Source organism: Vipera berus (assembly GCF_964194415.1).
Source record: "Vipera berus genome assembly, chromosome: 3".
NCBI lineage: Eukaryota > Metazoa > Chordata > Lepidosauria > Squamata > Viperidae > Vipera > Vipera berus.
Genome location: NC_138204.1, coordinates 190,439,394 through 190,453,210, shown reverse-complemented (window position 1 = coordinate 190,453,210; position 13,817 = coordinate 190,439,394).

Sequence of the window (13,817 nt, the reverse complement as noted above, 5' to 3'; positions counted from 1 at the left end):
TCTCTGTTTCCTTAGGGTTATTTTGAGTGGGTCTGTAAAAGTCTGTATGTCTTTTGCCTGGAATTGTTTTTTAACAAAGGAACAAAGATATCACCCTGAGTGCAGCCAAAAATCTTACAATGCAGTATATTTTGGCAATCAGTATTCTTTATGTTATGTATTGGGCTCAATTGCAGCATCACGTGGTAAACTGGAGCAGCTAATGGCTCTTCAGCAACCCAGACTCCAGGTCTCCAGTGCTGCTATTGGCTGCCCCTAGGCGGCAATGGTGGCTTTAAACCCACTGGCTGCCGCCTAGGGGCCTGACTATAAATTGCTGCAAGCTGCAGCCCAATTCTCAGTTCAGATACTGCAAGCAATAAACCATGAGCTTTGCTGAACTCACTTGCCTCGTCTTCTTTCCTGCGCAAAGAACCCGCGACATAACACTTTACTTATTTGTGATTGTGTGCATGAAGTACATCAACATTCAGCAAACATACTTAGTAATTGCACATATGGTTCCCCCCCCCCCAAGACTAAGATTTATGGGCAGTTAGTAATATAAATTGCTTTAATTAATATCTGCATTGCCTCCTTTCAGGATTCTTTTTTCAATCTCTCAGTATAGTCTACAGCCCCAGTATTTCTCAGAGTCTTCCATCTAGATACAGGTCCAGGTCAGGTCTTTCAATATTGAAGATCTGAACTTCCACCTAAGTTCCAAGATCACCCAAGTTTGATTAGCTAATGCTTCTTAATTGGGCATCTTTCTCATTGAAAAGGACACAAATTTAATACATTTCACTGCCATGAAAGGAAACAATCCTGTGAAATCCTTGGTTTGTCCGCTACCAAGTCAATATAGGTCAGGGGTATCAAACTCAACTTCACTGAGGGCTGCATCAGCGTTACGGTTGCCCTCAAAGGGCCAGATGGGCATGGCTGGGTGAGCATGGATGGGTCATCATGACTAGGTAGACATGGCTGGGTGGGCGTGGCCAGTTATGTGCAGCCACCCAGCCCTGGTTTCCCAAGGGAGCGCCTGGCCACTACTTATTACTCCTCAAGGCTGCTGCTGCTGTGTTCATTCTCCTTGGACAGGTTGCTTATGATCAGTGTGGGAGGGTGGTGGGGGGTGAGGTTTGCAGGTGTTGCTCTGAGATGGCTGCTTTGCCTGGTGAGCCATGACAGTGGCTTCCCCTCCAGACTTGTAAGCTTCCCAGGCTGAATGAGAGTGGAGGGGCAGCAGGGTTACTGCTGGATGGGGCTGCTTCTCCTGCTGCTGGTGCCGCCACCACGGGGGCAAGATGAGGCAAGGCGAGGCAGGTGATGGGGTGGGGCCTGACTGCAGGGCTCCAAGGTGTGTAAGTGCAGTGCATGTCAGTTGGGGCCAAGTGTAGCTTATTGGATGCTTCCAGCCAATGAGAAGCTGAGAGGCCAATGAGCCGCAGCCAGGCATCACCAACTTCTGTGTATTTGCTGTCTCCTGTGTGTGCACCCAGGAGGAATACCCAGCCGGGCTGGGGTGGGCCAGGGCCAAGGCAGTGGAGGCCGGCCCTGCCATCTCCAAGGCTGCCCCACAGGCCAGATCTAAACATATTATAGGCCACATCTGGCCGCTTGACCTTGAGTTTGACATGTCTGGTATAAATAATACTCATATTGATGAAAACTGCTCTGATAAGGCAAGTTTTGTACTTGTCAATTATATGGGATAGAAACTCAGAAAACTGTCCTGATATTCACAGCTTCTGGAGGCAGGTTGTTCCATTGGTTAATTGTTCTAACTGTCAGGAAGTTTCTCCTTAGTTCTAGGTTGCTTCACTCCTTAGTTTTCATCCATTGCTTCTTGTTCTGCCTTCGCGCGCTTTGGATAATAGCTTGACTCCCTTTTCTTTGTGGCAGCCCCTGAGATATTGGAACACTGCTGTCATGTACCCCCTAGTGCTTCTCTTCATTAAACTAGACATACATATAGGGATGTATTTATTGATGCTTTTAAAAGCACAAAAAACCCAAGAAATTTGTCTGCATATATAGTTGCAGACTATAAGAAAAATCTTAATTTCTGAACTTTTGGTTCTAATCTCTTTGAATGAAGACATTCATCAGGTCAAACACAGCTTTGTGAAAAACAACATCTAGATAGAAATACTGATAAATTACTAAATTCACCCTCTCTGGTGGCCTTACATTTTCTAGGTTTCCTTTCCAGGTGTCTCTGTTGACCAAGAGGGTAATAGCAGGTTGACTTAGTGAGCTACAAATCCTTTCTATGTTAGGAAATTAATCTTTGCTGGCTTGAAAGTAAATAAATTAGGTGGCTGACCTCAGAACAGAGAACAAGTTCTGTGGGATCCCTCAATTTAAAAGCTATGATGGAGGAAAGAATACAGAGAATATTTAGCATGTATCTATAAAATATCTAAAAATGCTTAGATACAAAAATAGGCCCCACTTTTTGTTCACAGACAGCCTACAAAAATGTGTTGCTAGTATACTTGTGATATTATATAATTTATTGTATTTGAAAAATATTGGGCTTATGACAATGGCCAATCTGCAGATGACTACAACTTTAGCTCCCATTAATTCCACCAATAGTTTTTGATACCTGCGGAGCATCAAACTGGGAAAGGCTGAAAAGTCAAGGAAATGAACATTCATTTAGAATCTGTAACTCAAAGGTAAAATGTTGCATCCAGGTTAATGAGGTAAGCCATGTAAGAAACGTACCAGAGGTCATTTGCCAGGATTACAGAAATTTGATTCATTACTGCCTTGTTCCAAGACTATAGTTCCCCAACCTTTCCAGCTTTGCAAACCAGCTTGGAGGGGGGGGGAATGGAGGGCACATGAACACTTGTGCAAATGGAGTACACATGCACTTGCCCATTGCTCACACAAATGGGAATGCACGTACACGCTCACCCGCCACTTCCACAGCCTGGTTAAGAACAGTTAATTTAATTTAATTTAATAATTTGATTTCTATACCGCCCTTCTCCCGAAGGACTCAGGGCGGTGAACAGGGCAATACACAATAAAAATCAGATACAAAAATTAAAAAACCATTAAAAACCAATTAAACATCATGCCCATAAAATCAATACATATTAAGTTAAAAACTAATTTAAAAAAAAAAACCCAACCCCACCCCGTCAGACCAGGCCAGCTTGTTCGAAAAAGAATGTTTTAAGATCGCGCCGGAAGGAGCGAAGGTCGGGGGCCGTCCGGAGCTCAACCGGTAAGCTGTTCCAAAGGTCTGGCGCGCCCACAGAGAACGCTCTCCCCCTGGGGGTCGCCAATCGGCATTCTTTGATCGGCGGCACCCTGAGGAGGCCCTCTCTGTGGGAGCGCACTGGACGGAGGGACGTTGACGCCGGTCGCAGGTGTTGCCGTAGGTAATCCGGACCCATGCCATGAAGGGCTTTGTACGTCATAACTAACACCTTGAACCTCACCCGGAGAGCAACCGGTAGCCAATGCAGCTCGCGGAGCAGAGGTGTAACATGGGAGTATCGGGAAACTCCCAAGACAACTCGCGCGGCTGCATTCTGCACCAGCTGGAGTCTCCGGGTGGACCTCAAGGGCAGCCCCATGTAGAGAGCATTACAGTAGTCTAGACGAGAGGTCACGAGCGCATGAGTGACTGTGCGCAAGGCATCCCGGTCTAGATAGGGCCGCAACTGGCGCACCAGGAGAACCTGGGCAAAGGCCCCCCTAGTCACAGCTCCAATATGCTCTTCCAAAGAGAGCTGTGAATCTAGAAGGACCCCCAAGTTGCGAGCCCTATCTACGGGGGGTAATAGCTCACCCCCCATGGCCAATGATGGGATAATCGGAATTTCCCGGGATGCCGGCACGAACAGCCACTCAGTCTTGTCAGGGTTGAGTCGAAGCCTGTTCCTCCCCATCCAGACCCGGACCGCCTCCAGGCAACGGGACATCACGTCGAGGGCATCGCTGGGGTGGTTTGGGGTGGAAATAAAAAGTTGGGTATCATCAGCATATTGGTGATACCCAACTCCAAAACCACGAATGATCTCACCCAGCGGCTTCATATAGATGTTGAACAGGAGAGGCGAGAGAACTGATCCCTGAGGAACTCCACAAATGAGAGGTCTCAGGGTCGATCTCTGCCCCCCTGCCAACACCGACTGCGAACGTCCCAGGAGGTAAGAGGAGAACCACTGGAGAACCGTGCCTCCCACTCCTAACCCCCTGAGACGTCGCAGCAGGATACCATGGTCGATGGTATCAAAAGCCGCTGAGAGGTCTAAAAGGACTAGGACAGAGGAACAACCCCTGTCCCGAGCCCACCAGAGATCATTCACCAGCGCGACCAATGCCGTCTCCGTGCTGTACCCGGGCCTGAAACCCGATTGGTACGGGTCAGCTTCCTCCAAGAACAAAGGGAGCTGATGCGCCACCACGGTCTCAACAACCTTCGCCAAAAACCGAAGGTTGGAGACCGGACGATAGTTGTTTAAAATTGCTGGGTCCAAGGCCGGCTTCTTGAGGAGGGGTCTCACCACCGCCTCCTTCAAGGCGGCGGGAAAACTACCCTGACTCAAAGAAGCAGTAATCACTGCCTGGAGCCAGCCTCGTGTCCCATCCCGGGCTGCATAAGTCAGCCAGGAGGGGCACGGGTCCAACAAACACGTGGTAGAGCTCAGCTTCCCCATGATCTTGTCCACTTCTTCAGGGGTCACAGGATCGAACTCTTCCCAGATTAAATCGACAAGACCGCCCGTATCCTCTTCGACAGACTCTGCCCAGTCGGAGTCCAAACCGGTCCGGATCCGAGCGATTTTGTCCGACAGAAATCGACTAAACTCCTCGGCTCGACCCTGCAAGGGTTCCTCCCTCACCTCCTGATTAAGGAGAGAGCGAGTCACCCTAACCAGGGCGGCCGGGCGATTCTCTGCGGACGCAATGAGGGTGGCAAAGTGGTTAGACCTAGCCACCCTCAATGCTGCGAGATAAGTTCTCGTAAACGACCTTAGTCGTAACCGGTCGGATTCGGATCGGCTGGACCTCCAACAGCTCTCTAGGCCCCGTCTCCGACGCTTCATCTCGCGGAGCTCCATGGAGAACCATGGGGCCCGTTGGGATCTGCGTCGGGTCAAGGGCCGCATGGGTACAACTTGGTCGAGTGCCTCTGTGGCTGCCCTTTCCCAGGCTTCCACCAGGGCACAGCACAATAGTGGCCCAAGTCCCAGAGATTGGGTAACCCTGTCCTGAACTATTTGGAAGTTACTTTCTGTTTCATGTGTCACTGTGCGGTTAGTAAAATGAAGCTTCCTTCATTATTGGGAAATGGAGTTACTGGAGAAATGCTTTGAAATGCATACCTTTACACATAGTAAAGGTGCAGCGTATTCACCAAATGACAGCTGTCATAGGCCACTCCACGTGGCCGCACTGACAGCTGTCAAAAGAATCGCGCACGCGCAGTCACGTTCCACGGACTGTCAAAATCTCCCCACGCGGCCGTTTGACAGCTGTCAAACGGCCGCGCATGCGCTCCAGCCCGCAAGCTGTCAAAACAACAGAAGCTGCGAACTGTCAAAACGGCGGCAGCCAAAATGACACATGCGCCTAGGCCGCACATTCTGACAGGCGCTAGCTGTCAAAGTACCGACTGCTCGGGCAGCCAGCTGACAGGATTTCCCCAGCCAATGCGCACGCGCTATCACTGGGGAAATGTCAAAAGCTGCCAGCTGACTATTGGCACAGGGTCCCTCGGCGGGAAAACACCCACCCCTGATTCGTCAAGTTGTTTTTCTGTCGCCTATATAAGGCCGTTGTAATCCCCCCGTTTTTGTCTGGGCTATGTTAAATAAACTGTTGAACTGAAGACGTCGTCTCCCTCGTCCTTGCCTACGCTAAACCACCTGGCGACGAGGATGGGATCCCGGTACTAGCTGAAGTCACGGCCCAAAGGCATAGCTGCCCCAGTCGAACCGCTGAAGTCACGAGCTAAGTCACCGACGGGGCAAGCGAACCTTTTCTGGCGCCACAGTACCGTGGACCCAGCATGGCAAATCTAGGGCATGTGAGGGAATTCGACGTCCGCCACCCGGAAGGCTGGGAGTCGCACTGGGGCCAAGTCGAGGGGTACCTCCTCGTGAATAAAATCACGGAGGACCGCCACAAGGCCGCTGCGCTCCTATGCCTCAGCGGGCCGGCGGTATACGACATCGCCGTCGGCCTCTGTAGCCCGGACCCGGTCGCCACAGTGCCATACGCCGAGCTCACAGATCGCCTCAGCAAGCACTTCATGCCGAGGCGGTCGGAGCTGTACTGGCGGCTCTACTTCGCTCGCCGGCGGCAGCAACCCGGAGAGCCATCCACTGCGTTCATCGCTGCGGTCCGGCACGCCGCCCACAAATGCCATTTTCCTGACTTGGAGGACCGAATACGAGACCAAGTCATTGCCGGCCTCCAAAACGTGCGCCTGCAAAGGAAGCTTGTTGCAAGACCCACAATGGACCTCGCAGAGCTCACCTTAGAGATAATGGCATATGAAGATAGCCATCGCGACGAGCCCCAGGCGTTCGGTGACAACTCCGGTGCATCCGTCCATCAAGCCCGTGAGCTCGACCAAGGGCCTCCGGAGCCAGACTCCGGGGTTGACGCAATCCTCTCCAGGTTCAATCGCATGGTCGCCGGCCACGAAGGAAACCGTGGTCAAGACCGTCCGGCAAACCCTAGCACGAAGAAACCTCAGACCGGCTACAGGGCAAAGTGTGCAAGCTGCGGCGGGGGCCATGCCAGGGCCACTTGCCGTTTTAGAAACGCAAATTGTCATGGATGTGGCAAGACCGGCCACATCCGCTCCGCTTGTCACAGTCTAAACCGGGAGACCCTCCATGACCTTGACGAGATCCCCGCAGGTAGGACTGACTTCCCCTGCCCTCCCCAGGGGTCTGTAGGTTCCGTATTCTCCCTGTCCAAATCCCCTGTAAATCACCTCACCAGAGCAAAAGTCAGAGCCTGGGTCAAGATCCAGGGAGTCCCCTGCGAGATGGAGGTCGACTCAGGGTCCTCCGTCTCCATCCTGTCAGGGGACACGCTCCAACGGATAGCAATCAAATCTAAACACCGTATCCCCATCCAACCCTCGAAGGTTTTGCTGGCAGACGTCCAGGGCGCCCCAATAGATTTGAAAGGACAGGCCAACCTAAGGGTCGATTTTAAAAAAAAATCAGGGAACCTAGTAGCTCAAATAACCAAACAACCCCGAACCAGTCTCATCGGATTGGACTGGTTCGAGGCACTGGACATTCGCCTCGAGGGGACAAATCACATCCACCCCCAATCATTGGAAAACATCTGCAAAAATTTTGCGGATGTATTCGACGGCTCACTGGGAAATACAACGGGCCACCCATCGATCTCAAACTCAAACCCGAGCTGGGACCAATCAGAATCAAAGCCAGAAAAGTCCCCTTCGCGTTAAAGCAAAAGATAGATGAAGAGCTAGACCGATTAGTCAATTTAGGAGTCCTGGAGCCCACTGACAGCGGAACATGGGAAACCCCCATTGTGATGCCTGTCAAACCAAATGGAGACGTGAGAATCTGCGCGGATTACAAAGCCACCCTGAACCGCGCATTAAACCCTCATGCGTATCCAGTCCCCTCAGTGAGAGACGTCCTCTCAGAAATTGGGTCCGGCTCCATTTTCGCCAAATTAGATCTAGCACATGCCTTCCTGCAACTCCCTGTGACCAGGGAGACCGCAGATGCCCAAACTATAGTCACACATAGAGGGGCGTTCAAAGTAAACCGCCTCCAGTTCAGTATCTCCGTGGCACCTGGAATATTCCAGGAGGTCATGGAACGTACCCTTAAAGGCATCCTCGGAGTATGCCCATACTTCGATGACGTCCTCATCGCGGGCGACTCCACCCACATGCTAGCAACCAGACTGCACGAAGTCCTCAGCAGACTCCGTGCAGCTGGTTTAAAGCTCAAACGGGAGAAATGTTCCATCGGGGTACCTTCTACAGATTTTCTCGGCTATAGGATAGACGCCAAAGGCATTCACCCCACAAATTCAAAAATTCAGGCTTTTAAAGCCGCCCCCGCCCCTAAAAATAAAACGGAGCTCCAGGCATTCCTAGGACTCCTAAATTTTTACCACTCTTTCCTACCAGGCAAAGCCACAATAGCAGAGCCACTCCACAGACTGTTAGATAAAGGAGCCCCCTGGCAATGGACCACTATGCATAATGACAGTTTTAATAAGCTGAAACAACTACTGTCCAGTGACACCACCATATCGCACTACAACGAGACCAAACCCCTATGCATCACTTGCGATGCTTCCCCATATGGCATCGGGGCAGTCCTCAGCCACTCCTTAAATGATGGTACCCAAGCCCCAATAGCATATTACTCCAGGACCCTTTCAAGGGCCGAACGTAACTATGCTCAAATCGATAAAGAAGCCCTGGCCATAGTAGCTGGAATCAAAAAATTCCACGATTATCTATATGGCAGACCCTTTACAATTTACACAGATCACAAGCCCCTCCTAGGAATATTCACTTGGGATCGTCAAACACCCCAAATTTTGTCCCCTCGCATGCTGCGATGGACCACATTTCTGTCCGCATATTCCTACCAACTAATTTACAAGCCCGGCAAAGAAATGTCCCATGCAGACGGCCTAAGCAGGCTCCCTCTGCCTCAAATAGACCCAGACCCAGCCCCAGCTGGCCACATTCTAGCCATACAAGAGCTCTCAGAATGCCCAGTGACAGCCAAGGATATCGCCTCCGCCACAACCAGGGATCCAACACTCAGCAGGGTACTATCGTGGGCCTCATCAGGCTGGCAATCTTCCTGCCCTAACCCCTCCATCCAGCCATATTTTACTAAACGCCACGAGCTCACCACCCACTTAGGCTGCATTCTCTGGGGGTGCAGGGTGATAGTTCCACCCTGCCACAGAGCCAAGGTTCTACAGACCCTCCACGAAGGCCACCCGGGCATCACTAAAATGAAAGCCTTGGCACGCAGTTATGTATGGTGGCCTTCAATTGACAAGGACATAGAAGAACACGTAGCCGGCTGCTATCTCTGCCAGCAAACCAGACCGGCCCCTCCCCATGCTCCCATACACAAATGGGAAATCACAAAAAAACCCTGGTCCCGCATCCACCTGGATTTTGCTGGCCCCTTCCAAGGACAAACCTTCCTGATCATAGTAGATAGCTATTCCAAATGGTTGGAGGTTCTCCCGGTTTCCAGCGCCACCACAAGCGCCACCATCCAGGCTTTAAGGGGGGTTTTCGTGACCCACGGTCTTCCCAACGTAATAATCACTGACAACGGGCCTCAATTTACCTCCCATGATTTTCAGATCTTCACGAGGAGCAACTGTATTAGACATGCGACATCGGCCCCCTTTCACCCATCGAGTAATGGCCTCGCAGAGGTCATGGTGAAGACCACTAAAGACTCCCTCCGCAGGCTCGTCATCGGAAACTGGCACCTCCGACTCGCCCGCTTTCTCCTCGCTCACCACACCACACCAGTCTCCACCACCGGGAAATCCCCCGCAGAACTCCGTTGGGGTCGCTGGCTGGTGCCTCGTCTCGACAGACTCCACCCAGACAGACCAGCAGCAGAAAAACCCGACGCTCTGCCATCAAAGACATTCACACAAGGACAAAGTGTATGGGCCCGCAGTTATGGGGGAAGGGAAAAATGGACTCAGGGGGTGGTCCTCAACCAGACTGGCCCCCTGTCCTACACCATCAACATCGGCGGAGGGCTCACCTTGCGAAGACACACTGACCAACTACGGCCCAGGACACACACCAATACCACGCCGGAACCAGCCACAGACATTCCCGACCCCCTCAGCACCAACCACCCCGAAAACCCCCCAACAACACCCCCTGACCTACAATCCGAGACCCCCGAGGAAACTCCCGCTGCAGACGAGGAACCGCCACTCCGCAGATCCACACGACCAAAGAAACCCCCTGCATACCTGACGGATTTCGAGTGGGCCGGCAGTTCGCCAACACGTTCTAACACCAGTTGAAAAATTGTTCTACGTTATATTGTTTAAACCAAGGGGGGGGAAAGGGGTGCAGCGTATTCACCAAATGACAGCTGTCATAGGCCACTCCATGTGGCCGCACTGACAGCTGTCAAAAGAATCGCGCACGCGCAGTCACGTTCCACGGACTGTCAAAATCTCCCCACACGGCCGTTTAACAGCTGTCAAACAGCCGCGCATGCGCTCCAGCCCGCAAGCTGTCAAAACAACAGAAGCCGCGAACTGTCAAAACGGCGGCAGCCAAAATGACGCATGCGCCTAGGCCGCACATTCTGACAGGCGCTAGCTGTCAAAGTACCGACTGCTCGGGCAGCCAGCTGACAGGATTTCCCCAGCCAACGCGCACGCGCTATCACTGGGGAAATGTCAAAAGCTGCCAGCTGTCTATTGGCACAGGGTCCCTCGGCGGGAAAACACCCACCCCTGATTCGTCAAGTTGTTTTTCTGTTGCCTATATAAGGCCGTTGTAATCCCCCCGTTTTTGTCCGGGCTATGTTAAATAAACTGTTGAACTGAAGACGTCGTCTCCCTCGTCCTTGCCTACGCTAAACCAAAAGGTAAGAGAAATTTGTCTGGAATCAGTTAGTGGAAGAGATGCCAAGCTTCCTTTAACTAAGAAATGTTCAGGAAGAAATTGAATATTTTGTCACACATAAATTAAATTCAGCACTCAGCAAAGGTTGGACTTAGTACCCTTAGATACTCAATCCATATGCAAGGATCTACTGAGAATATGCAATTTTATGGCATAAATTCTCAGACAAAATAAGGCAACTAATATGCCTGGCAAATCTCCCTTTGGGACATACTATGCCCTCTGCCCCATTTGATTTTTATGTTTAATCTTTGTAGATTCTTGAATTTTTAAAATGAAATTGTCGCTTGCTTGAAAGCAAAATATCAGTCCCAAGTGTCATATTTATTTCCAAACATTCATAAAAAATAAAAACTGTGGAGTGGCCCTATTCATGTTTGCTTGGAAGTATGTCTACCTATCTAGGAAAAAGGCAAGGATAAGCCAATATGGCAGATACTATCTTGGGAGGCATGGTGTAAATAAAATCATCCATTTGCCTTCTGGTAGAAAAAATATATTGTTATTAAGATCCATGGGTGCCATTTTGTGATAATCCTTTATGACTAAAAGGTTGATAATTCCTGACATAAGGCAAGAAACATAAGTATATTGAGCATCTCGGGAGGTGATTAGATCCTGCCACAATCTAACTGCTCTGCATTCAATTCACCAAATCAAGATTAATTTGAAACTAAAAATAACAAGACTATTTTTTAAATTTTCTTTCCTTCCCTATTTCTTTTCTTTTTTCTAACATTTTGCCTAATGTTCTGGAGAACCAAAATTGATACAAGCTACAATTAGGGGCTCTTCTGATTAAAATGGTTCAAAAAAAGATATGTTCTGTCATCGAGATTGGGAAGGGGATTTTTTTCTGGACAAATGCTTCTATAACTATTGTTTTAATAGTCAGTTATGATTCTCGCTCTACAAAACTAGCTTACGATTTTGACAGAGAGATTCTGCCAACAAATCACTCTGATTCCTGAAAATATATATCAAAGATACCGAAAGGCTTTAAAAAAAACTTGTGAAATTATAGCATAGTAAATAGAGAATTCTATTCCAGCTGACTCCCTACTGTGTAATAATAATTATATAGTTAATGTAGCTCAATCAGTATATTAGTCCAGTAGCAGATACTCTACTCTAGAAACATTGAGTAAACTCTTAATTTTTACTAAAGTGAATACCCCCAAAAAGCATTTAAAAATATGCCTTATTTCCAAATTATTTGATTGGTGTGATAATGTTTTTCAAACTGCTCATGTAGAAGTGCACCCCCAGCTGTCTACAAAAATCTATTGCCACTGTAATGTATTGGGATTTTACTTAAACTGTTTCACCTTTCTGTTTGAATGCTGCTTAAGGTTGCTCAATTGGTGTGTCTGTGTAACGGTCAGTGACTAGCCAGACTTGCTGTCTCCAAGAAGATCATTGGATGATTTGGGGTGGGAATGGGTTCCTTTAAACCTATTGGCCGCCGCCTAGTGGACAACCATATAAGTAGCTGCACATAAGCCTCTGTTTCAGTTCTGTTCCTGTTGCCTCAATAAAGCAATGTTCCTGTTTGCAACCTCTCATCTTGCTTATTGCCAGCAAAGAACTCACTACACAACAGGCAGTATACTTTAAAACCAAGCCTTCTCATAGTAGTCTTCATGCAAGCTAAGATAAAATGCTTAGCTAAATTATCCCTCCCTTTTGTTCTGCGTTCTGTAATGAAGTGCATATTTCATTTCAGCTAGTGAGCTGCTAATTTTCCAATAGCAAACAGCTGGAATTTATATATTACAATATGGAGCTATATCCTGCCTCTGTGCTCTAGTAATTGTGTGTGAGCATTCCATCATGGCTGAAGCTCAACGTGGTCTTGTTTTATCATTTATGAGCACAGTGGTGATAGAATATGATTTGTGAACTAGGATGTTCTTAATTCCGATTTCATCTCAGCCAGAAACTCACAAGGTGGCTTATGCATTGAGTTATTTATTTTACCATCACTCTAAATGACATATTGCAAAATAAAGAGAAATCCAGACAAGAAAGGAAGTAGAGTAGAGGACGGTGAATGGGTAGAACATTTTGTCATGCTACAACATGAAAACTAAATAAACCACATTGTAAAGGGGTAGGGGTGGTGGTTCTGGGAAGAGTCTCAATAGGAAATTTGAAGGACATCAGACAGAACATTAATCATTAAAATGACAGCCAGTGAGAGAATTTCATTTTTTTTACCTTCATTCACTTCAAATTTCAAGTTCAAGCCTAGGATTTGATCATAAATCAAACCAAGTGTTCTTAAACCAACTGGATTATCTTCTAATCATGGACTTGGTCTCCTTTTAGGAAAAATACAGGATGAAAATATCTGATAAACTGGAACTTGGTTAATTAAGGCATGCTCACTTTCCTTCGCCTTGATCAAGAAACAAACTAGAAAAGCCAAAGTCAGTCTTGTCAACTGTTGATAATATGATCCTTATTCTTAGCTCCTGAGATTTTATCAATTTATTCTAGATTTTAATATTTAATATTTAGGTGTTTTCAAAACCTGATGTCACTGGCATGCCTGGCATAAGAGAAAAGATATATTTCTGGCCATAATCTTCATCTGAATATCCAGTGGCAAAAGCTGGGAACAAGATGCACCATGCCCACCCTGGTATGCTCAATGTGTTTCTACTGTATTAACATCAGTGGGATTTGGTTAATGATTAACTTATACAATTGGTTTCAATAGTTTTTACTGTAAATTTGATCAAAGTAAGCTTCAAACAATCCTATTTTAAATTTCTTCTAAACCAATAGGAGACTTTTGCATGTTCTATAACTGTGGAAGGGAAGCTGTATATCTTACAGGTCATGAAATAATCCTCACATTAAAACTGTGCCTGACACTCTACAGTATTTTCCAGCGGTTTCAGGTTTCACTGGCTGCAGTCAGATGACACTCATTCCACAGATGGTAACACCTGTCTGAACTCTGGGTACTCTCTCAGCTTTCCAGCCCAGGTGTTTCTTTTGTCACCCACATGATAACAATCTGCAGGTGCACAGAACTGTTGGCAGACAAGGCATACATTTCCATGTGATGCGGTTAGGAAGGAAAAGCTTAATCTACAAGAATGTAAAACACAGCAAAATATCAGCTGCTCACTTGAACTCCCCC